At 45.2% G+C, this 26199-nt stretch overlaps 1 protein-coding gene and 1 non-coding gene across 2 annotated transcripts in view; both read left to right on the plus strand.

Annotated features, from left to right (window-relative positions):
* Nedd9 (neural precursor cell expressed, developmentally down-regulated 9) overlaps positions 1-26199 on the plus strand; it is a 190314-nt gene that overhangs the window by 40344 nt on the left and 123771 nt on the right. The window lies entirely within an intron of this gene.
* On the plus strand, positions 9559-9664 carry LOC111815908. The gene has a single exon (XR_002820534.1). It is a non-coding gene; the product is annotated as a U6 spliceosomal RNA (small nuclear RNA).

Below are 26199 nucleotides of genomic sequence, written 5' to 3' on the forward strand. Positions count from 1 at the left end.
GTTTTTTTAATTACTCTAGATAGTCAAGTAAATCTACCAAATAATTGCTCTATCTTCACTCAGTAGATGGGAAAACAAAGGTTCCAAGTAGGCAATTGATCGTACAGCTTAGAATAGAAAGGCACAATGAGCGCCATTGCAGCTGTTGCCATTTTCATTTTCTCTAGCCATCCCCGCTTCAGGCCTGCTGCATGCTGTTGGCACTCAGAGGTGTTACAAGCGAAGGCCTCTGGGGCTTTCCTGTCTCTCATCCCTCCCCCTCCTTATAGAAACTAGAATTCCTCTTTCCCAAAACATGTTGTAGAAATGAAATTCCCTTTCCTCCAAAGCCAGCCCAAACATCTAAGAAATATTTCTCTGACTTTCCCCACCTTGCTATATAAGCTTTGCCATGGAGAAACTCTTCACCATATCTCACTTGATCACGTGCTGCAAGTTGCTGATCCCCGAACAGGTCGTATCTCTTGAGTGATACACACAGAGGGGCCAAGACGAATCTGACCAGACAGGGCTGGCTGGGCCACACCTCCATACGCTGGCATCAGATCGTAGCCTTTCTGGCCAATCCCATTTCTGTGTGGCTGGCCCTGATGCACTGAACTAAACATGAAAGTAGACATCACTCTGGGTCTTTAGAACAGCGGTCAGATAAATTGCTCCGTTTTTTTCTCCTGTTAACCTGGCTATTGCCAGTTTATTTCAGTGCACTCAAACATCACAGCTTCAGGGGGTAAGTTTGAAATTCCCTACAATACTGAAGACCATACACAACCATGTTCACATCTTGGAAAGCTACATATTGTAAGCATGGTACACACGAAGAAGCAGAGGTTCAGAGAAGTGAAGTCATTTGCCTGAAGCCACATGGCTATTAATTAGCTGAGCCATAATTAAAGCTCAGGTCTTTTTGACAGTGAGAATTGCTCTTAGCAGATGCCACAGTATCAGTGCATAAGAAGCTGTGTGAACAGAAAGGGAATGGTTATACTGAGATGCCACAAAACAATGTGTAAAGTGTGCATTCCTAGGGGAACAAGAGAGGGTAAAGAGAAACTGATGATTTGGTTGAGCGGTGGTGGGAGAAAGAGCTCATGAGAGGAGCCAGTGCCAGAGATGACTGGGAAATGGCCATGCGTGGTGGGCTAGGTGTGTGCTTGAATGTCCACACCACTGACCAGGATGGCGCTCAGCTACTCCGGCTCTGCACTCGAGGCTGATGGAAGAGGAGCAGTATAGATAGTGACTCTACAGGACAGGCAAGCGGGAGAAACTGTGCTTCACAAGTTCCAGGCTTCTATGGAACTTTCCTGCACACAGATGAGTGGTGGAGGGGACTGGACTTGTCAAGGCTGAAAAGAAGGAGACCTGGGGTGTGCACAGGGTGGGAGGAAGCATTTAGCCATCAAGGACATTGCCAGCGGAGGCACAGTGAACACCCTGTCTTCTCAGGGCTCGGTTCCACTGGAATACACATCTCGCTAACATCTTGGTCTTCCTCACAGCAGACAGAGCCATCAACTAGTGGCCGAAGAAACCTCAGGATTCGCTAGTGTCCTCTGCCGGATGTGGTGTGTATGGCCTTCAGAATACCTCATCTTCAGTTTTGTAGGGCAGGGAAGGCTCGTGTCTTCACTCAGAGCAGGCTTCATGGCTAAGGTCCCTCTAACAAAAGCCACACTAACAGGAGGAAATGTGCACACTTGTTTGTGCAAGTTTTGCATGACACGGCCCCCCAGGAGGAAATGGAGAGCCGAGGAAACAGGAAGCTGGTGTCCTTTTGCTCTTGGGTGACGAAGAGTGGACGGCCATGGGGGAACAGGGCCAGACACAGGACACGTCTCATGGCGAGAACCTGAGGGGCTCAGCAAAGTCTTGCTGAGTCTCCCCTGTGCTCTTGAGTGCAGCGCTAAGGCTGTTCTGTCCCTCCAGGTGTGGGGAGGGCGTCTCTCAGCGAGTCTCAGGATCTGCCTCACAGCCAGGGAGAGGGAGGGAAGCCTTCTTGGTTCTGCTCCTTTCTCAAATGCCAAGGCCTCATCCCCTGAACCCACTCAGGCTAAGTTCTCACTCCTTAGCAAGGCCATAAAACTTGAGTCTCAAGGCTCCTGCTAACTGGCCCCTGCCTCCTGCTCTAGTCGTACTGCCACCACTCCTTACTGCGACCTTCCCACTCTCCCGCAGACTCTGGCCATCTGTGCCTGGAGCTCAAACACATTCCCATGACCCTGGTTGATGGCCATCACTGTCTCCTTGCCTCTCCTTTTCCTGACTGTTCCTCCACTCTCACCTCCCTGCTCTGCATGCACACCACAGTGGAGGCTCCGTACACCAATCATCATCATGTTGACTGGCTGAGGATCTTGATGGGGCAGTCAGCCCTGCTGGCTTCGAAGTCTCCACCCACTCAGAGAGACTGTGACTCTCTGTTTCTGTTCTCACGGTCAGTCACAGAGGAAATTGCCAAAGCCAGATGATGAGACTTCTCTGCGGGGTTGCCTGGGTCTGCAATTTGTAATCAGGGTGTTGGAAAGAAAAACTAAACCAAGACAAATACAAGTTTGATGAGGAAAGAGTTACAAAATTACTAGTTGGGTAATAGCAGTAGTGGCCCGTGGGCCACATTTGGTCCTGCCCACATTGTGAGACTTTGTGTTCATGGGTCACCCTTCCACATGACCAAGAGGGCACTTGTTAAATTTGTGACTTGAGTGTTTAGAAGCCCCTTCTCCCTCAAGGTGTCACCTCTAGAGGTCAGCCTGTCCCTGACATCCTTACCTGCAATCATTTATTTCCTAAATCTGGCTGTACAAGATGGTTAGAGGCAAATAGAGCCCTGTTGGCTAAATGGTACAGCCCTTGAGCCCTTCAACCATGAAGAGCTGGTTGTCGATGAGTCTGTATTACTTACATTAAGCTGCTTTGCCCAGACTGCTCCTGAAGTCCAGGGAGCAGACACAATCTGGACTATCAAGGAGACCCGCAGTTCATGTGCTGGCCACTGCCTCTTGTAGCCAGGAGATGCTGTGAGCCATGCTACAGATTTCTATCCCATTTTTCAAATGAAGAAACTGATTATCAGGAAGAAGTGACTTGTCAAAAGTTGCAGCTTATGAAAACAAAATCAATGGGCTGGTATCCGGATTTTTGTACCCTAGGGCTCCTGGCCCCTGTCTTCCATTGGAAAGGCAGGAGCCTGAGTTGAGGGTGTGGAGTGGACAAAATGGGGTGGAGACTGAGCAGTGCAGGATGGTGGAGCTGCGTCCAGGTCTGTGCTCCCCCACTTCCTCCACTGAGATGCAGGAAGGGCGAGGGAAAGGAGCTGGGCCTGGAACTGGAATTAGTTGTGAGGACAGGAAACAGGCCACTGGCCCTTCACAGGGCAGCCCAGGGCAGCCTTGGCTAAGCAGCTCTGAGCTGAAGCTGGCTGAACTCATGTTGGCACAGGGAGGGACACTTGTCAAAATTGTGGCTTGGGTGTTTAGAGTCCCCTGCTGCACATGGGGCCCTGGGATCGGAACTGGGATCTGACTGAGGAAACTCAATGCTGCTACCCCCAGCAGCTCCTTGGTGAGCAATCAAAGCAAGCCTAGGGGCCTTGGAAAGCTAGAGAGCGACTGCCCTGGTGCTATCTCCTGCGGTCCCAGCCCTAACCTCCTCTCCATAACAGTCCAGGTCTCCCCAAACACATGACCATCTCTATGCAGCAGGCCAGAGAAAGCCAAGCCTGTGAGTTCCAGTGCTGTCCAGTAGGATTTATTCCACCCAGTAAACAGAGGGCACTTTGAACTCACCTGGGGGCCTCTGAACTTTCTTACAGCTACACAACAAAAGGGAACCTCCAATGTTTACTTCCCTAGCAAAGAGCATTGCTCTGGTGGGTGGGTCTCTAACTACTAACACCATCTCCTTCTCTCTTTTTGTGTTTTACAAGCTTTTAAGGGCTTGCCCCAGGCACACTAAGGGAAGGCAGGGCTGGGAGAGTCTGCTGAACCTGTATTTAGTGCACAAAAACCCCTCCTATGAACATAAAGGACGCAACTACGATATCAGTAAGTGCACCTGTTCACTGACTAAGAATTTACTGAGAACTTTCCACACGGCAGCACTGTCCTCCATGCTGGAAAACATGGAGAAGAGCCCAGTTCTTGGGAGGTTTATATTCTCCTGATGGATACACGAAAGTTCCTAAGCAACAAATAGGGGTACTAGCTCATGTCAGAGTGTGATGAGTTCCTCAAAGGAGCTGAACATGGGGGCTAGGGCATAGCAGACAGTGAGATCAGGAGATGCTGGTGTCTGTAGCGCGGTGGGTCAGGGACTCTACACAGTGCCAGACTTGGCTTTAGGGAACAGCAGGAAGCCTTGTGAAACTGCAGGGTGTGCACAGGGGAATGGCACTGGGCGAGTCCAGAAATTATTTACATCTATCTATCCCTCTGCCTTGACCTTTGGATCGCAGTGAAAAGTATCTTTCACTAATGTCCTTGCTTCATATTGTATTAAAGTTCAGCACATAGTCTTTGTTGTGTCCATGCTGCTTGGAGAGAAACCCTCCCGACATGCTCATGAGACTGATCCATCCTCCACGAAGTCTCTTTGGAAATGTAGAGGCAGAAGGCAGGAGGACTTAGAGCAGCTTCAGGCGGGACACTCTTCTGAGTTTCACCTGGAAATGAAGCCACAGCGCCCTGTGACCATGACAGCCGAGCAGCGGGCAGGTCCTGGCTCCCTGTAAGATGTTGAAGTTGACAGAAGGAAAGTTTCTTCTTCAAAGGTCCCAAAATGCAGCAAACACACACACACACACACACACACACACACACACACACACACACATATGTGCGCACAAACACGCACACATGGTCTACTCATACACATCTGCTGATGTGATGCTGGATAGTCCTCTGCTGTCCTTCATATCAAAATAGCTCCACACACGAGGACCCTAAACCCTGAGATTCCCTCACGGTGTCTGAAGCTATGTAGTCTACATACGTCACAAGTGTCATGGCTCTATTGCTTGGATTTCTTGGATCAGGTTTAAAGTGTCCACCAGCTGCCTTTTGTGGCCCTCACCCTGCTTCTCAGCTCCTCCCTGTGAAGCCCTGAACACCCCTCCCTCCTTCTCCCTCTTTCTGCCCTCAGTCTCTGAGTTCTCTTTGTTCTTTCACTCCCTTCCCATCCTACCTGTCCTGGTGCCTCCTTCCAAGCCCCTTCTCAGTCATCCTATTCTGGACAAGATCTATACATATGCATTTCCTCAGTATTACCTACTTTCACGTGACTTCCCTGAATTCATTTCCTTTGAGTTTCCAAGACCCGACTCATAGTTTTTAGCGCTGTAGGAGTCACAAGGGCTTGGAAGGAGAAGTGAGAGCTCCCCGTGCTGCCTCCACCCACGCTGCAGGGTTTCTTGAAATTCTGACACTCTTCTGGGGAGCTGGGATAGTACAAAGGACAGAGGGATGAGAAGGAAGAAAATAAAGGTGATTTTTGCTGACAAAATTAGAAGACAAGATTCGCGTTTTTCTGACCTTCAGAGCTAGAGGAGCTGATACTTGCATTTATGATAGGCTTTGGCAGATGGAGGTTCATGGGGAGCTAAAAGCCAGGGCACAGTGCCAGGCAGAACACAGTCTCACTCGGAAATGTGGAGAAAACCACTGATGTGCAGTGGAAACCAGGAGAGTTTGCCTTGAAGGCCACATGCTCTAGTCAGCCCACGGCTTTGCGGTTTGCAACCTTGAGTGTGTCAACCTTGAGTTTACCTTCGATGATCACAGCCTCACCTGAACCCTGGAATTTAACTCGATTTGCTCTCTTCCTTGAAGGGTATGGCAAGCAGGAGTGCATTGCTCACATTGGTCTACACCTACTTCTGAAGGGCTTCCGGGTAGACATCCTCAGGAGGGTCTTGCCCAGAGTGTCCAGGGCTTTCTGTTCTGTGCCATTTTCTAACTGCCTCAAGTTTGGAACTAAATGAGAAGCCTAACTCTGAGGCTGCATTCGTAGTTTGGTATGACATCTATTACAGGACAGTTCTGTAACCAACCAGCACTCCAACTCCTGCCTCGTGCCCTTATTCTACATGGAATTTCCTTTTTAACTTAAATTTATAACTAAATTAGCCTAACATCACTGCCTTGAGTTTCACAGCATGTTAGTATTTCATAATTTTAGCCTTTTCAATCAATCTTATGTTTGGTAATGGTGCAAAAAGTAAATTCATTCCTTCATTCACCCAGGCAGGATTTATTGTGCATGTGTGATGTGCCAGGTAAGCTTAGCTTTGTCCACATCAAATTTATATTTTATAAGGGGAGAGAAAACAAGATAAATAAAATACCCAGTATGACAATCATAAATGCATGTTCAAAAAAAACCCCAGATAATGAGCATTGGGGTGCAGTTGTTAATAAGATACTCAGAATAAGCTCTAATGACAAATTAGCTTCTTTAAATTTTGAACAAATGTATTAAGGTATAATCATGAAAACTTACATTTGAAGAGTTCATGTCAATGACATATATATATACATATATATATGTATATATATATATATTCACCACTGTAATCAATGTATAGAAACTTTCTGTCTCCCTAAAAAGTTCCCCCTACTTCTTTGTGTTGTGTCCCACTCCCAAGCCAATCTTCTATGCATATTGTTTATTATAGGTTGATGTTTCCTGTTCTAGAAGTTCATAAAAATGAAATCATACAAAATGAATGAGGGGCCCTGGCCCTAGCTCAGTCCTTTAAGTGGCTGCTTCCACAAAGCTGTCAGCCTCAGGTTGCTGGAGTTCGAACCTCACAACTCTCCCGCTGGCCAAAAGTGCCCTGAAGGCATTCGAGGAACCAAAAAAAAAAAAAAAAAATCCTTATTCCAGAATGAATGAGATGGTTTCTTTTGGTCAACAAAAGCCCTGCCATCATATTTATCAGTATTTGCTGTTTCTTAATTACTGAATAGTATACTGTCCATAAAATGAATACACTTTCTTTCAGCTGTGTATTTCTTCAGCTGTTTATCATTTTGTGACTCTTCAGTCTTTCCACAGCCTTCCTGTGGTAGACTTGGCCTTTGGTCTGAAGGGCTTCTTTTATCAGTCTTTATAGTCTGCACCTTCTGATTATGAATCTGCTCAGATTTTGTGTATGTGAAAATCTCTGTATTTCGTCTTCAATTTTGAAGACTATTTTTGTTCAATATGGGTGTATATAGCCAGGATTTTTAATTGAGCACTTGAAATGTGTCATTTTGTTGCACCTGTTCTCTAATGTGTACTTTTTTCTCTGGCTGCTTTCAAGATTTTGTCTTTACCTTTGGCATTTGGAAGCTCAACTGTGAACTATCAAAATGCGGATTTCTTTATCTTCATTGTGCTTGAGATTCTTAGAATTTAAGTTTTTGTTTCAATTTGGGAAGTTCTTGGCTATTATTTCTTCATGTGTTTTTTCTGTTCTCACTTAATTCTGTGCAACATCACACACACACACACACACACACACACACACACACACGATTGATATTGTCCCATAGTCTCTAGCCCTCTGTTTACTTTCCTTTACATGTTTTCCTCTCTGTTCCTCACCTTTGCCCATTTCTTCTGCTCGACCTCTAGCTTCTGATCCTCCTCCCTGCTGGGACACACCTACAGTGACTAGTTCACTTCAGGCACTGCACAGTTCTAGATTTTCCCTTTATTTCTGTCTATGGTTTACATCTATGATAAAATTTTCACCTACATTCCCACATTAGGATTATTTCTAATTAATGAATGCATTTTAATATTTGAATGTATAATGCAAAATATATATGTTTTGTAGTCTTCTTTTCCTAAGTCCAATATTTGGCTCATTGTAAAATGAGCTTCAAGGACTATCCTGTCCTTGCTTATTGGCTTGTTTGCATGTCTAGCGATTTAGGACTGAATACAGGATGTTTTGATTTTATATCTTAGAGACTCTCATCAGCACTGGTCCCTAGAACTTCCAGCCCACCTCATGCATACTTGTCAAGGTACCAGCTTGTGCTGCTCATTTTCCACTGTCTACCCCAGGGGGTCAGCTAGAATGATGCTGGTTATTCAGTTACACACAACAGTCTGAGAAGTTTCCTTTTTAAATAACAATAGGAAGAAACATGAAGACTATTCACAGGAAGAGTTTCAACCAGAAGGAACATCGGTGGAGAGGGCAGGGTGCAAAACCATGCTGACAGGATAGCAGATCAGCAAGGAGGCAACAGAAGAGGGTAAGACAGGTGGCCAGAGAGGTGTAGAGGTGGAAGAAGGTGTTGCTCAGGTTGCATGTCATCGTAGGAGCTCTGCCTCTACTTGGGTGATATTATCGACTAAAGTCGAAATGAGTTAGATTTCTACATTACTTGTTGATGGCTGGGCTTTTATTCATTTACTGGAGTTTGGAGTTCACTAAAGAAAATACACCTTATTATATAAACACACATCAAAGGGCCAGCAAGATGGCTCAGTGGAGTAAAGTGCCTGCTTAGGCAGAGCGCAATGGCCAGGGTTCCATTCCCAGCATGCTGTGCCAGCCTTGCCCCTGGAGCGTGTTGAGATAGTGATTGAGACTGGGCGTGGTGGTGCATGCCTGTAATCCCAGCACTTGGGAGAATCACTATGAATCCAATCTGTTTAGTGAGACCCTGTAGACCCTGTGCTAAATGCATAAAAATAAATTAATTAATTCATTAATTAAATAAAACAAATTTTTTTAAATGGCTGGGAATATAGCTCAGTGTGAAAGCCCTGGATTCAATCCTTACTGCCAAAAATATCCAATGCCTAGCACATAAAGAGTATTTTTAAAAAGAGATTAAAAATAGCAAAAAAAAAAAAAAAACCATTAGAAATGATACCAATAAAGAATACTGTGATAATTAAATGAAATAATTCATACACAATTCTCCAAATGATATGGATGTAGTAAGTGTTCTATAATTATTAACTGCTGAGCAGCTGATGATAGTGGATATCTTTTTATGAACACTGGCTGATTTATTTTGAATGAGGGTCCACTTGCCCAATTCTTGTTCTCACGGCCTGTGTAGTAAAGGAAACTGGCATGGCAACAATAGCTTAAAATGACACTGAAAGAAATCAAAGCTAAGTAGAGTTACACATTGTCAGCTATTGAATAGGGAAGAAAAGCTATTCATTCCAACTGGGCAGATCTTTGAAGACATTGAAAGCAAATGAAAGTTTAAAGGATGCATAAGATCTGGACACTCAGACGAAGAAAGAGACTTTACATCAAGTACAGGTGCCTCCTAACCATTGGAAAGTTACAGACCTACTAAAAATGATGCTTCACGTGAATACAGCTTCTGAAGATGGCCGGAATGTCTGGCCATGGCTAATGGGTGAAGAGCTTGTTAGATTCAAAGTCAAAGTTTGTGAGTTCAACAATTTGTGGCCAGTATCCCCTTAAGCTCACATTCAGAGTCAACCTGTGAAGTGGGAGGTATAGTCCCAGTATAGCTACATTGGTCTATCAATTTATTTTTGGAAATTAGACAATGAACACACAGATGCACAGTGCTCACTTCGGCAGCACATACACTAAAATTGTAACAATACAGAGAAGATTAGCATGGCCCCTGAGCAAGTCTGACATGCGAATACATGCATGCACAGCCTTCTTAAATAAGAGTCATTTCCCAGGGGTCTCTGTGAGAATTTAAGGCAAGTTCAAGAAATGCAGGCAGAAAAGAGCTCAAGTGAGTCCTGGAGTCCCAGGGCCACCACAGTGTGTAGAGAGTGAATGATGACACAGGAGCCACCGAAGGTAATGGACATGCAACTCAAAGGTTTTGATTAATATGTGGTGTCTCATATTTCCTCTGGCCCACACTGTGTCTAATTGATCATTTTAGCATGGCCAATGGGAGGAAAAGAACTGGAGGAAACACAATCTAGTGAGCCAGAAGGGGTCAGTCCCTCCATGAGCATAAAGCCCTCTGCTTTGGAAACACAGAACAGGGCTTTTCACCAAGTTTAAAACATGTCTAACCATGCTGAGTGGCAAAGAAAGTATACATCTATGTCATAAGATAAAAAACATGGGGCAGACTGAGTCCCCTTCGGACTAGGAAGGGATTGCTTTGGGGATGCTTTCTGCCTGCTTTGATTGAGGAAGTCAGCTGAGAATTTATTAAGAACAAGCGCAAAATGCATTCATCAGATAAATACAGTAATACAGAACCATCAAAATAAATGAGGAATGCTTGGATACTTTAGCAGGAAATCATCTCCAACATCTGTAATGACAGGATAAGATCGTAGTAGAGAGCCGCATTTACAGTTGGTGACCATTTACACAAAACTGGAATATGCATACACACAGGCATAGGACAGGTTGCTCCTGGGGAGGCCCAAGGGGAGGTGGGATAGAGGGCTGGCAGGAGGCACATTTCAGTTCTCTTGAGGTGGTCTGGATCTTCTCTTAGGATGCTGGGAAGTGGTAGCGAGCCACAGCTTCCAGCCCACCATGAGGCCACAAGGAGAAATGAGCCCTTGCAGTGTGTTCGTGTCCATGTGCCCGAGGATTTGGGGTCTCTGGGCTGTCCCTGGAGGTGTGTCCCTTGACATGGATCTCTGCTCTGTTAATGGCTGTCTGTCCAGGATTTGAGGCTGAGGTCTCTGATCTGTCTCTGGATGTATTTATTGAATGGGAGAAGGAAAAATGAGGGCTCCGGGGCATATGGCACTCCAAGCAGCAGAGTCCAAGCAGGCTTCTGGGTATCACCAGGGAAGGAGACGGGAGTCAAGTTTGATTTCAAGTGTAGATGAGCTCTCAGCCATTTGAATCTTCAGCCAGAAGATTTTAGACTTCTGTATCCTACAGGGAACTCTGGAGTATTTAGAGGAACCACTTGAGTTTATTTTTCATTTTGTTTTGTTTTTTTAAGAAGTCTTTGTTGAGAGCAAATGAATAAAGGAAGGAGAGATTAAAGAGATGGGGACAGGCAAGGAAAATTTTGCTGGTAAGGGAAATAATAAATAATTAACTAAATAATAGTGATGACAAAAATAAACAATATAGGATACTTGTTTCTCCTTATTTGTGCATATTTGCTTTTTTCCCTAAAATGTTGTGTTTTTTCAGATTATAAAAGTTCACACATACATGTTCAATGTCAAAATTTGGAAAAATGTTTTAAAATATGCAAGAAATAAAGCAGAAATATACTTTAATTCCACTCCAGGAATAAGCATTCTCATTTGTAAGTCCTTCTTACTAAGTTCTTTTCTCAGTCGTATGTATGCACCAATGTGGTTGTTCAGTCACTGTTTCGTAACCAGCTTTTTTCTACTTCACACAATATATCTCTCTATTTTATTAAATAAAGCTTGATTTTTAATAAATGTGCCATATTTACTTATCTGAGCTAGGGGATAGATTGAAAAACTGTCACAAATGGTAAATAGCAATAGGAAATGGTTGATTAGCTGATGGCTTATGGGAGAAAGGAAGGAAACTGGACGGCCCTACTTTGGGGCCAACGCCCTCTCCCTGCAGTGCTCCTCTTGTTTGGCACAGAACTTGAGCTGCTGTCCTGTGCAAAGAAAGTGGCAGAGGACAGGTGAGCCCCTGCGTGCTCAGCCTCACAGGGGTACAGTAATCACTGTTCAGGACGTGCAGACACAGCCTGTGTTTAGAAACTCTCAGAGCACTCATTAAAGTGGATAAAACAGCCTGCAATGAATCCTCAAAGGATGCGGCAGATAAAGCAAATGTACACTTAAACACAGCTGCAGGCTGCCAAAATCCCCAGCCGCGCTTGATGAGCAACCTGAGAGGAGCAAGTAGAGACAGCCTGCCCTGGCAGGAGGGAAGCTCTCCGCGGGCTGCAAGGAGCCGGCCTCCGCACCTAACAGCACTGGGGTCTCCCCAGCGTCCTGGGGTGGGGTGTGCGCGGGTCCTCAGCTCACCTCCCTCACCGGTCCACGGCAGAGCAGGAAGCAGAGAAGCAGTGTGTCCAAGGAGCATCAACAACGTGAGGTGCGATCAGTGCGTCGAGGTGAATGATAAAGCATATTTATCTCTGAAAAGTTCAGAGGCAGGACTAGGGGAGAAGCTGGGAAATAACGGAGCTAATGAACAGCCTTCGTGTTCGCTTTTGTCTGGTTTCCATTGCCTCATGCAACTCACCGTCACCCCCAGCCACTTTGGAAAGCTGTGTTTTATGATTGATGGAGATGAAGAATCTTCTTTTTAATCTTAGGGATGGAATTTGCTTTCAGTCCCTTTCTTCTTTTTGTCCATGGACCAGGCCTCAGAAAAAAATAGAAATGATCTCTTCCTTCAACGGATGTAAACATGCACCCCTTCTTTTCCTTCCCCTCCCTGTCCTTCCTCCTCCTCCCTCCCTCCCCTACCTTCCCAGCTGTCTACAAAGCACTTCTGTTCTTACTTTTCATTGGTCTGCAAGAGCACCACGGGTTTCTTTTTTACATTTTTATTGTTATTAGTACATGTTTACGTTACATAACGATTACACGCTGCATGGGGAGTTGGCCCACATACCCAGCACAGCTCTGTTCTTTGTGCACCTCCTTCTCTCCTCATCTAACCTTTCTATTGCTCTTTCAATTGTTTGTACTTTGGGTTTCTCATTTAAGAGAAACCATGCGCTATGTACCCTTGTGCGTTGGATTGATTTCACTTAACATTACGGTCTCAAGGTGCAGCCATGTTCTTGCAGACGACTCGAGCTTCTCTTTATTGCTGAGTAGTGCTCTGGTATCTGCAGGGAAGTTGGTTCCAGGACCTCTGGCAGATAACAAACTTCTCAGGTGCTCAACCCCCTTATATGTATCTGTGCTCACGTTTAAGCTACGCAATGCTCCTGTATAGGTCAGACCATCTCTAGATTACTTGGAATACCCATTGTAATGTAAATGCCATATAAATAATTGCTGTGCCGCATTGTTTAAGAAATAATAAAAAGAGGGTAAAGTCTGTATGTATTTAAAATATATGCAATTTTTTCCCAAAATATTTTCTACCCGTGGTTGGTTGAATCAGCGGATGGGAAACTTGGGATCAAGAAGAGCTGACAGTGTATTTTAGGCTGTGCAGAGCGGTTCTGAGGGGACCATTAGTTGCTTCTATGTGGTGTTTAGTCTGCTGCAGAGAAGAATGTAGGATCGCTTTTGTTGGAAACCTCTCCAGTGCTTACAGTCTGCTGAAACTCTTCCGCTCAATCCTGATGCCAGTGCCCACCTGCTACTATAGGTGTCAGGCACTGGGACTTCAAGGGTGCTTACAACAGAGAGCCGGACCCCCATCTCCGGGGTCTCCCAGGTTGGGTGGGAGGTTATTTGAATAGAACATGAAATGTGTGGTGGTAAAGCTAAGTACAGAGCACCAAAGAAAACTGAATTCTGAGACTGTCAAGGGTGGCTCACAAGGGAGGGGCCTGTGATCCCAAAGCGAGGATGTGGGATGCTCAAAGGTGTGCATTAAGGAGAAAGGGGAGCATTTGGAGAATAGGAAATAGCTCAGTGCGACAGTAGCAGAGGGAGGTGATGTAAGGCCTACCCAGATGTGGCCTGCTAAAGCAGATGGAGAGCAAATGGACAATCTTAACTGCAAGAATGGGAACGACACAGTCAAATTCAGATTCAATAAGTGACGCACCACCATTCCCTACCCACATTATAGTCTCAGTCCAATGAAACCACTGGTTAAAAGTCTGACTGGAAAACCAGCTACCATTCTTGTCATGGAAACATGAAGGGAACAGCAGGCCTACAACTCCAGGTTGAAAAGAGATCGAGGACATTGCGCAGCTCACGTGGCCTCACTTTTCTCCTCAGGCAAAGCACACATAATAAAGACCTTAACTGCTGCTCCCCAATATCAACACTTTTGGTTTAATCCTTCATCCTAAATGCTCATGAAAGACTTGTGGCTTTTGGCTCAAACTTGGGCCAGTGAGACAAAGCTTTTCATGTTTGTTGACCCAATAATCAGCCACTGCATTGAAAGTTTTAGAGCAGACCAGTATAAAACAGCTATTACCACATTTGAACTGCCCCGTCATCCCTTGTCCCCAGGTGGCTGGGCCTGCTGCAGCCACCAAAAGTCTCTGAAGCCTTCCCAGCGAGGGATCAAGTTTCTGTGCCCGCTTCAAGGCCAATACGTATAAGCTGCTCCTGTCAGAGGTCACTAAACTGCCAGCACCATGAGGTCCAGCAGCTCCTCATCCACCACAAAAACAGCTGTAAGAAACACACCTAAAGGCTTGAGGCCACACTGGCTTAGTAGTCCATTTTGGAGAATGGCACAGGAGTCACTTTGGAGGGGACATGAGACACCTTCCTCTGTCTTGCTCAAGAGATTAGTTCTAAACCTCGCAATTTTCACCAAGCACTTGTTATGAAACGATCACTCTACATTTAAATCTAGGGTCTCTTTATGTTTGTAGATTTTAGCATCAGAGGAAAAGTCTCTTAAATTACACTCTCTTTCTACTATTACCACCACCATGCTTTAGCAAGTGCAGTTGCTGTTTGGCTTATGATGGGCCTTTGTTCTAAAAAGCCTTTGCTAAATTTAAAATATCAGTTGATCATGCATGGAACACACCTACCCTACTGTGCACCAGCTCAGCAGCACAGCAGACTGCAGAATGTCCGCGGTCCCCTCATGAGGAAGGGCTGTCTTGGGAGAGAGTCCGGCTGCACACTGCCAGCCCAGGAAAAGATTCAGCTCAATAATTCTAATTATAATATCAACTGAATCTGTATCACTTTTTTTTTTCTATACCACTTTTAAACCATCAGAGAATTGAAAAATCATTCAGTTGAACATTGTAAGAGTCACAAGCAGTCTACTCTTGAGACCATATTGCTTCAGGGGATGTGCTTCCATTTTTTAAAAAATCTACAACTTGCAGAACTACAGATTTACTTATGTTCTCACCTTCACGTTTATTCTGGGTGGTGCTTTCACTGGATACCTTTTGGAACATGCAGTTCTACACTCCATGTGAGTCTACCATGCTCCTTCCCTGTGCTCTTCCTTCTTGCTATGCTTGAACAAGTTGAGGATTGGTAACAAATGAGTGCACACTCACAACCATCTAGTCTCAGTCCTCCATCCCTCCCAACTTTGTCTTGCTAGGTAGAAACACGCTCATCTCTTTAGCGATTCTTGTGCCACAGTTTCTCCTTTGCCATAGGAGTGTTGATGGACTTATACTTTCCGTTCCATCTCCCATGTTCATGAGCATCACCAAAACCAGGGCTAGCAGGGCTCTAATTTGAACCCTAAAGAACAGTTAGGAAGAGTTTCGGGTTTAGTTTGGCTTGAATTGGTGTAGTTACATTGTTCTTTCTCTGTTTCCAGAACTAGGGACAGATACTGCCAGCCCAGTGAGGCTGGTGATTTCCATCTAGACATCATTAAGGAGTCTTTCTACACAATATTCATCTATGAATGTTTGCCTGATCAGCTAACTATACAACAGATAAGGGAGAAGATTCTCAGCCCTAATGCCCACCTAATGCCCAGTTAGCAAGGAAATACTTAGGTCACCAGTAAAGAATCAGAACAACAGGGGTGGGGGATAGCTAAGTCTAGTGCTTGCCTGGCTTGGGTGAGGTCTTGGGTTGGAGCTTTACTATAGCAAAGAAAGCAAAAGCAAAACAAAACAAAAAATCAGAACAACAAGGCTTCAGTGGATTTATGCAGTATTTTATAATCAATGAAAGCAAAAAGACACATATTTTGTGATTTAGAGTTGCTTTACTTTAGGGTTATGTGGGGGAGGGGAACCACAGCATTTCAGGGTGCAAAGGAAACTGTAGGTAGGAAGCGAAGCAGAAAAGTCACTCTGTTGTGATGTGTTTTGTTTTTTTCTGTCCTTCTTAAGCTATAGTTTTCATGGACTTGTGTCTAAATGGGGGAATATTGACTCTGACTTGTGTTCTCAGCAGAAATTATACGATTATAGTAAGCCTATCTTGGTTTTGCTATCACCTCCAGATTATTACTTCCGCCTCCCCCCAGGTTGACCCCCTGCTCAATCTCATAGTATCCCCTCTTCCACTTACAGGGTCCCAGTACCTTCTGCTCTTGTCAAACTATCTTTCAGATCCACTGGTCCTATATTACAATAGCATCAGCTTTTTATGATTCAAAGATCATCTCCCTCCCAGGAGTAATGCTGTATCAGTACAGATAGAATCCTTAGCTAAAGAACGAGTGTCTCACTGTGGAATTTCAATTATAAACCAGTGGAAGATATAGCTGAGGAGGGTAGGCTATTTCAGTCAGGGCCCCTAAGCTCTCATTAAATGCATTTGCACTGTCCAATATAGTAGCTGCTAGCTGCATGCTTGATTAAAATTTAATTATTTAAAACTATAAAAAATTTAGAACTTAGGTCTTCAGTCACACTGACCAGAGAAAATGCCTCTGGTCAGTATATGTTGAGACAATTACCTTCTTAGCCTGTGCAGAAGCCAGGCCCACTCCTTGCCCTGGACTTCTCAACTGTGGCCTTACTGGCATTTTGAATTACATCTTCCTTTGCTGTAGGAGGCTGTCCTGTGCTCAGCAGGCCTTCTGGAATCATCCTTCACCTCTATACCTGAAATGCCAGTAACGTACCATCCATTCATTCACCCAGTCAGGAATATCTCCACACTGCTGAATGCTCCTGGGTGACGGAACTGATCTCAGTTGAGAAGCTCTGTACTTTGACAGCCAGAGAGGACATTTGTAAGTGCACTTGGGAGCACAGGAGTCCGGAGTGCTGTGAACTTTTAGAGGCTGGAGACATTGCAGGAGGCAGGTCAGGCACATTTTATATACAGGGCCCCTTGACACATAATAGATGAGGAGAATTTCAGAGTAACATTTACAGCCAAGAAAGATATTCTTCCCCTGACTTGAGGGTTCCCTTGATGCTAAATTGTCATGTGTGTCCAAGCCCTAAAGAACAGCAGAGAAGGTCATAAATTCAAACAAAAGCAGAGACAAGGCCCAAGGGACATATTGTGGGTAAGTTAACTTCTTCCAGCCAAGGTGAAGGGTACTGGCCCTGGCTTCTTTCTGAGACTCCCTAGCCTGCTGTGCTAAGCTTCCAGTTCCCATAGTGGCCATTCACACACTGAATGACCATTACTGCCTCATCAGCAGCTTGTCAGCTGTAAATTCTAATCCCAGGTTGAGTCTCCCTTCCCAGGACCAAGTCATAAAGATGTTCACCCTTGCATGGGCCTTTGACATGTGCTGGGTTGCATGCATGCATTTGTGTCAAGGCCCTCTGGAGAACTTAGCACTTCCCTTCAACCCAGGCAAGACTTCATGTGCTGTGCGTCCCTCTCCCTCTCAACTATGAGGTCATGCTTTTGTCTCTTTGTGCAACTCTGAAGCAAGGCATTGGGACTCGAATGCCAAGACCCAAAGACTTAAATGTCTTAAACTAGCGAATGTTTTTCATTGCTTCAGGTCTTAAGGAATCTGAATTCTGAGGTCTTTATGGTCATGGCACTCCTTTCCCTCCCCCCAGTGAGTTGTCCCTCCCCTCTGTCCTTTCGAGAGATACCTCCTACAGCAGCCCTTGGCCTGCTGCTCACAGAGCTGCTAACTCACAGCAGAGCTGAATCAACCATTCCAGGGAAGACTGGTGGAAAGTCTACTCACCACACACTTCTTGCTGAGTGTATACAACTGAGTTGGGAGAAGTTCAAGTTTACCAAGGAAGGCAAAGCAGAGAGCGAGAGATCTGCCCTGGAGGCGCTGTGCCTACATTTTCAGATTTAGCTCAAGTTGTCCTTTTGTCTTGAGGGACAATGCCAATTATCTCATAAGCTTATAAAGACAGTGATTCAGCAATTCTGTTGACACTAAAACAAAAAAGAAGCCACCCCACAAAACACTGTGTGTACTTGAGCTTGTGGTGGGGACCAGTTGCCTTCTGGAGTGACTTCTGCTCTTTCTTTCCTTTTATCCAGGAGCTCTCAGTATCCCCATGTTTCATGTGGAAATTCTGCCTGATGGTCCGGCACCATAAGAAGTTTCTTAGGGTGACCTGAACCATCTTGAAGGGTCCAAGCAGCTAATTATATAAGATTTAAAAGGCAGTTCTTGGATTCAGTGTGTCTCAGTGGAGGTGCTTTTGACATTTTGAGTAAGGCACTTCTTTACTATGGACAATCTCTGGTTCAGTGTGGCATTTATTTTTCAGAGCTCCTGGGCAGAAGATGCTAGTGCTGTCGGTGTCCTATCATTATCACAAGCAATCATGCTCCCACCAACATACACAGCTCCCAACAGGCCTGGCTAGCAGCGGAACTCAAGCTTTTTGCCTTTGAAACCAGAGTGTTAGTGTTGTCCCTTAAGGCATTAGGCCTGCACAGTTTGGTTGTGCTCCTTGATTCTTCAGACAGATCTGGAAACACTCTTCTAGCTTTGAGGAGGGCTACTGCTTGCCCTTCCCTTCCTCTTAAGTGAGATCATGTGGGTGGGAGAGAGGAAACCAATGACCAGTTATGGAGCTGTTCCATTCCTGAAGTTTCTTCATCTCCTAGTCATGTGAATACACCCTAAGAATTCTCCCAGCAAGAAGCCTTGAGGAAAAAAGATATTTGCCTCTGTAAGAACTCTGCCCAGACCCCTGGGATGAAGGGATCCATTTCCCACCTGACATCCCCATATAAGTCACTCCCAAGATCTCCTAGACATTCATGCCAGTAGCTTCAGATTCCCACCTGTCATCTTTCATTTCCCATCTTCTCTCTGCCTATGTGTCATAGAGTGAGGAATTAAATGTATCCATGACCAAAAAAGTTAGAAGTGGATATAAACTACTCAAGCATCCAGTCCTGTGGGCTTCAACCTCAGACTGAGAGGACTATTGATTTGTGACCATACTAGAGGGATCTAAAAGTGGTTAAAGAATGATACCAGAACTTTTATATTTATTTTAATAAGACTCACAGGTGTATTAACGTGTCAAACTGTTTTTCTTTTTCTTTTACCTAAAACTACATTAATATAGTACAGTAAATGCTTATTTCCTGCCGACACAAAAGGTTCTGGTAGATAGAACTAATCACTCTATGTTGTCCAGTGTTACTCGACATGGTCATTTTGAAATCATAGAGACTGAAGAGAGAAATTAAAGTCTTTGTTGGCAGAAATGGCTGGGGAAGTTACAGTCCAATTACCTCTTCCTTCAAAGGGAGTGGAGGCCCAGAGATATGGAGTGATTTGCTGCAGGTTAAACCACTCTTTATGTCCCTGAAATTGGTGATAAGCCCATAAAAATACCTCAGTTGGCACCTGTGGTCCCACATAACTATCAACAGTAACTGTGTCACTCTTTTTGTATAAATTGTCACCCAATCGAAAACCCAAGTCTATCAGTTCATCACTTTTTTCTCATTACACAACTGCTTCTTTCTCTTTTTTTGTAGTTCTCAAAGTAGCCCTTCCTGCCTAAGTCTACATCTTATGTGTTTGTAAGTTAGTCATCTTCAGATTTTGGATGGATGTAAATGACAGAAAGCAAACTGCCGGGGGTTGAACCAGCCTGGCACCAGGCAAGCCCACAGGCTGAACCATGCCTTACCTAGCCATCCATAAGCTCCTGTTTTTGGTGACAGAGGCCAGGTTGTATAGGGGGCAGGGAAGCCAGTTAATTTTTATATCTTTTTCTTTAAAAAATGAATTCACTGTTAGTTGAAAATGCGTGCAAGGGCCAGCCAGATAGCTCAGCTGACTAAAGTGCCCATTTAGGCAGAGCGTAGCAGCTGGGGTTTGATCCCTGGCATGCCGTGCTGGCCCCGCCCCTGGGGTGCACTGAGACGGTGATTGAGATTGGATGTGGTAGCCTGTGCCTATAATCCCATCGCTTGGAAGGCTGAAACAGGAGAATCACTATGAGTCCGATCTGTGTAGTGAGACCCTGTAGACCCTACATTAAATGCATAAAAAATACTTGCAAGTCAAATGCCATCCACTGGGCTATGAAACCCCCCATATCCAGATGATTTAAGTATAGTGTTCAGGACTTTGCTAATACCTCAAAATCCCCTATGAACAGAAAAATCTAAGCATAAGAAAGAATTTTCCATAATAAAATAAAACTCTTTTCCTTGTCTGCCTCCTGGAGCAAAATATACCAGTGTCTTCTCCTGGCATATCCGTTCCACCCTCAAGAACTTTTTATATGCCATGACTACACAGTGCCACTCTGTTGGAGCCCCAGAGTAAGTGGGCTGGGAGGACCTGGCTCTGCAGCTGGGCTCGATCTCTGTGTTGCTTTTCACTTGCATCAGTGTTAGTCCTCATGCTGCATGTTCTTGTGCTATGTTCAGAGGACATGAGAGGAGCTGGTGAACATGAAGATCGAGTCTGCATAGCTCGGATCTAGTAACGAGTCCTTTACAAGTGTCTTTGCAATGCAGTTTAGATAGAAGGTTGTACAGATGAATATGCATTTTTTAAATCTTTTATTTATTTATTTGGTACAGGGTCTCACTACACAGCTCAGACTCAGAGTGATCCTTCTGTCTGATCCTCCCAGCTCTGGGATTACAGCATACACCACCATGCCTGGTTCCAGTAGCCAACACAGTGGGGGGCCCATATGGTGTTCAGTACCAAGGATCGAACCCAGGTCCTTGCATTTGCCGGGCAGGCACTTAGACTGCCAAGCTATCTTCCCAGCCCTGAATATGCATTTCTGATGAGCATTCTTCCCAACAGCTGTGAAAATGCTCTTTCATTAAAATCACTTTGCCTCTGGTCAACAACACAAGCTTTGGTGTCACCAGACCTGGGTTTGACCTGATTGGACTTGCAGGGAGCTTGTGAGATATCAGGAAAGTTGTTTCATCCTCCATAGCCTCAGTTTCCTTCACAAATGCTATCGTGTTGTTGGGAAAAGAGAAGACAAAAATAGTACATGTACAGTGCTCAGCATGATGCCTGGGTCATGCCAGCTGCTATTTTTTTTTCTGTATTTAGGGAAGGGTCTATAGGGTGTTCAAGGTCTCACTGCTAGATTGGACTCATAGTGATGCACCTATTTACATCCTCCCAAGAGCTGGGATTACAGGTGTGTGCCACCGTACCCAGTCTCAGTCAGCATCTCAGCATGCCCCGGGGGCAGGGCCAGCATAGCAGGCCCAGGGATGGAACCCGCAGCCCCCATGCATCCTCCTCTGTCTTCATTTCAGGCCTAAGTCACTGACAAATGCAGAGAAAGAACCTGAGTGAAAAAGAACATGATAGGGATCCATAGTCAGTCATGTTTTTTAGAGCATCATTCTCATATTTGCGTTTGAACTAAGTTTTGGTCCTCTCATGGAAAGTGTGACCCTACAGGGTCACCAGCAGCCCTCTCCTCCTCATCTTATTTAATCTTAGACAAAACACTCCATCTGTATCCACTTGGGTCTCCATGAGCTCCACGTGTTGTACACACAGCAGAGTTCTGTGCTCATGGTGGACTCTATGTATGTTTCCTCTGTTCAGTGCATACTCTGATGCTCAATTAGAATTCATGTAATTCAAGTTCAATGAGTAAGTTCTTAAGAATTTTAATATGGTGAGAACAGAACATCAAACTCCTCTTGTGATCCCTTTAAGGAAGCTGGCCCTGCACTTTGGACACCATCAGGTAAAAACATGGGGAAGAGATCCTGGGAGATATTGAAAGAACTCTGAGGAACAAGAGTGTGCAGCCAGATCTGCACCCGGAGCGACGTAGGCACCAGGGATCAGGGTGATCAACTTGACTTATTGCCAGAGGGGCAGCCCCAAAGCACAGCTATGTCTATAAAGGGAAGACAAGTGAAGGTGGGGAGAGCAGGGTGGGAAAACAGAAGCCAGAGAACTGGTCAACCCCAACACTAAAAGGAAGGCATCAGGAGCGATGAATGAAGACAGGATTATGGGAAATGAAACACAGACAGTATTCTTGATCCAAGTTGCATCAGATTCTGCAAATTTTGGAAAATTTGCATAGGCAGAATTAGATATCTGGGAATGAGATCCAAGTCTAAACATAAAATTCATTAATATTTCATCTATGCCTTATACCCATAGCCAAAAGTAAATATATGCAATAGTTTTAGTAATTTTGTACATAAAACAAAGGTTCATGGTATGGAATTCTGTACTTGCACCATAAAACTGGTACTCAAAAACTTCTAGCGTTTTGAGCATGTTAAATTTCAGATTTTCAAATTTGGGATGCTCAGTCTATACCAGCAAATGCTCAACCATTAGTGGCCCCTTGGATCTGATCCCAAGCACTGAGTTTTCTTTGTGGTGCCCTCCAAGTCTGCACGGTGTACTGCACTTGTCTGATGGAGCTTGTGGGGTACCGATCCGCTGGACAACTCACACCAACCAGCTCTCTCACACCGCTCTACCCCCTTGGTAAAAAGCGGTGCAATTTCTCCAAGTATGGCACCTTTCTCCATGCGGAACAGCACCTTCTGCCTTTCCAATGGACCAGGAATGTGCTTTTCCTGAGTTTTCATTGTGAGAGCAGGCAGGAAAGCAGCCATATTGAACATAGGGTCTGGGAAGTAGGTAGGAATGACTCCCCTAGACACTGGGACTTGTTTAGGTAAGACTCTGAGAAACATCAGCAGGCTGGGGTCCCTCCGGAGGGGTTTAGCCACCTAGGACCTCCACCTATTGCTCAGCATAAGTCCCTTGTGATAACACAGAGCAGGGTGTTTCAACCTTGGCGCTAGTAATATCTTGGGCCAGACGATCCTGGGCTTGGAGAGACTGGCCTGTGTCCTATAAGGTGTTCAGCACCATCCCTGGCCTCTGCCCACTGGATGCTGGTAGCAGCACCGTTAGCCCACACTGTGACCATAAAAAATGTCTCCAAACACTGTCAAGTGTCCCCTGCAGGATAGAATCCCGGTGCGTGAGAACTAAGGGCTTAGAATCATGGGTTACTGCTGAGGAACGTGTCTAAGGGCATCACTTTTGTCACAGGCTCTGTTAGACTTATTTATCCTGCGTGTTAGTCAGTATTACCTTTTCTGAGATTGTCACGTTATTGCCCTGCCACCCTTACAGTTCTGAATCCCCGTGTCCTGAGTATGCTAGCAGAGCCTGTGTGGGTAGCACCACTCGGTAGTGAGTCTTCCTGCTTTGTGTCCACCCAAAGAGGGCTGTGTCAGCTGTCCCAGTTACTCTTCTCTTGTTACTGGGACAAATGTCTGACACCCAAAATGAAGGAAAGAAAGGTTTATTTAGCTCACAGCTACTGGAGGTGTTAGTGCACACTCCTGGATCCAAGGCAGAGTGGCAGGTGGCAGAGAGCAGCCTTTCATGGCAGCGGCACCGTTGCTGAGAGTGAAAGGAGGGCCAGCAGCCCAGGCGGCTAGCTAGCCTCTCATCCCTCCTTATATTGTAATGCAAGTGACCTGCCCCAGGGCAGGTGCAGCATCCACACCCACAATAATCAATCACAAACTTCAGAACGGCCCCATGACTGCATGAGGCCTTAGGGGCACACCTAGACACAAAGCCTTTGAAGTTTCCATAGAACAGAACTTTCTTGAGGCCTAGGAAGATTTTTGTCATCTCACCACCCTTTGCCAGCTCTCTATGCTGCACAGGGGCTCGGTGTTCGCCAGCCTTGGCATGGGTCTTGCTTCATTTAACCTTCAAATAAAAAAGAAAAATCCATGTAATAATCTTTTTTTTTTTTTTTTTTTTTTTTTTTTTTTTTTAGGGAAGTGTCTACAGGGTGTTCAGGGTCTCACTACTGGATTAGACTTGTAGTGATACGCCTATTTACAGCCTCCCAAGAGCTGGGATTACAGGCACATACACCACCATGCCCAGTCTCAATTGCTGTCTCAGTGCACCCTGGGGGCAGGGCCAGCATGGCAAGCCTGGGGATTGAACCCCTGGCCCGTGCACCTGCTTGCAGGTGCTTTAATCCGCTGAGCTATTTGGCCAGCCCAGCATATAATATCCACTTTACTGGTGGGGAAATGAGGCAGGAAGTCAAAACAGAACTTGATCAAGACCACTCATGTCAGAATGGATTTGAACTTGCGATTTTTTTTTTTTTTTTTTGCCACAACTGTAAGACTTTTATACATCTACCAGTGTGTCTCCAAGTGAGAGCATGTAAGAGTCGTGCTTGTGTCTGAGCAGAACAGAAGTTCCCAGGCCTTACCCTAGAGATCAGCTAGGCAGGTCTAGGGCAGCATCTCTGCATGTGCTTGTTTGAAATCCTGAATCTTTGGAGCAGTTGAACAACTGGGGCCTCCCCTGCCTAAGACCTCAAGACCCACACCCCAGCCGCCTCCAGCCTCCCCGACAGTCATTCACACAGAAATTTGATCAACTTCATTCCATTACAGGAAGTAATCCCAGAACGGCCACGCTGCACTTGATTGTCCACAGGTACTTCTGGAAACCCACAGCCTTCTCTGGAATCTTCTCCTGTCTCTTCTAGCTGGATTATAAAATCCTGGGTCAGCTCTGGGGTGGGAGGTCTGTTCACTTCAGCATTTAAGTAGCATGACACAGCAAGGACTGAAAAACACCCTGGATAAGTATGCTTCTCAGTGACAAATATTAACAGAACATAGTAATAATGCTTGCAGAACTGGTCCCCATTAGAACTCGGGAAATAATCCAGAGACTCTCCTGAGGTTCTGATCTAGTTGAAGGGAAAAGAGTGGCCAAGGCGGGTTTGCATTTCAGAGTTGAATTTCTCCCAGTTCCCTTGAGAGCCATGAAAGAAAACCTGCACACAAACCCCAAACATGGCTCATTGTGCCTGCTCCCTGTTCGCAAGGAATTGTGTGTCAGCCCTACAAGCCTCCCCAGGGTCAGCGCACTTTTAAATGGATTTCCGTAATGAGACACGCCAGGGTTTTCATCAACATTGTGTACGGGGAGCTCAGCAACTCTGACTCAGGGTGTCAGCACACTGCTCAGCTCCAGCTATTGCTGCTGGTAGCTTTGCCTTTTATTAGGGGAGTTGCAACTTCAGGAAAAGGCTGGCCCCTCTTCTGTGGCCCAGATTCGAGAATAGCACATATCCTTCACTATTCTTCTCTGAGTTCTCCTTTTCCGGAAAGTCAAATCACCTCTAACCTGATGGGTCATTCAGATGAAAGATAGATCAGACAGGCTGTTGCCTTGCTCAGAGCTAAAACCCAGCAGGCAGAGGTAGGGAGAAGACATCTCACTGTGTGTTGTGTCTACGCATCTTCTGTCTCTGGGAGGTGGCATGTGGGGAACCACATTCTCTGTCACTAAGTCACTGGTTAGTGGGATGCTGTAACCACAGAGCTGGGTTACTGTTGACTCTGTGGAACTCAGGGACATATTTTCCAAAAGGTCTTTGCATGCACATTTCTTTTTCTAGTTTGCTGTGCTGAGGGTGCAGACCATGGCCTCGCCCGTGCTAGGCGAGCACAATTTTCCTCTTTGGTAGAGGAGGAGGAAAGCTGAGCCACCTTTGGTGCCCTGATCTGTGTCCCAAATTGGTATAGAGCAAGTTGAGAGTGGGCTTCTCCCTGTGGCCTGGCTCACTTCATTTTTCTGACCTGGGTCACAGACATCAGCTATGAAGGTGACTCTGTAACCAGAAAAATGATTTCCACAAAGGGGAAAGTCTTTTGTCAGGCCTGTCCTCTGACACCGTGAGATAAAGCAGTTGTCTGCATTGTCTGTGCCTCATGGTTCCAGTCCACATTCAAGGGGCGACCACTGTCACAGCTTGCCACATACTGTGACACCTAGGAGGGACACTTGGATCACATTTCAGTAAAGGAAGGAGATTTCTTGACTCATGTCTGCATGCTGTCACTGTGGGATTTTTTTCTTTCAAAATTTATATTTATTAGTCTATGTTTGTAGTGTATAATGGTACATTGATCGAAGGGAACTAAGACACGGACACAGCACACCTTATTTCTTTGTGCCCCTTTCTCCACCTCGCTCTTCCTTCTTCTTCCATCTCTTGATCTCCTTCCCATGTAAAAAAAATTCATCTTCCTACCTCCTGTTATGTCTTCTATTTTGCTCTTTATATATTTTAGGGTTCTCATATGAAAGAAACCATCCAATTTTTAGCTTGCATGTCTGATTCATTTCACTTAACATTGTGGCTTCAAGGTATATTTCTAATTCGTAGGAATGGAAAGACTGTGTGA

This window comes from Octodon degus, unplaced genomic scaffold (assembly GCF_000260255.1).
Source record: "Octodon degus isolate 3935 unplaced genomic scaffold, OctDeg1.0 scaffold00023, whole genome shotgun sequence".
Taxonomy (NCBI): Eukaryota; Metazoa; Chordata; class Mammalia; order Rodentia; family Octodontidae; genus Octodon; species Octodon degus.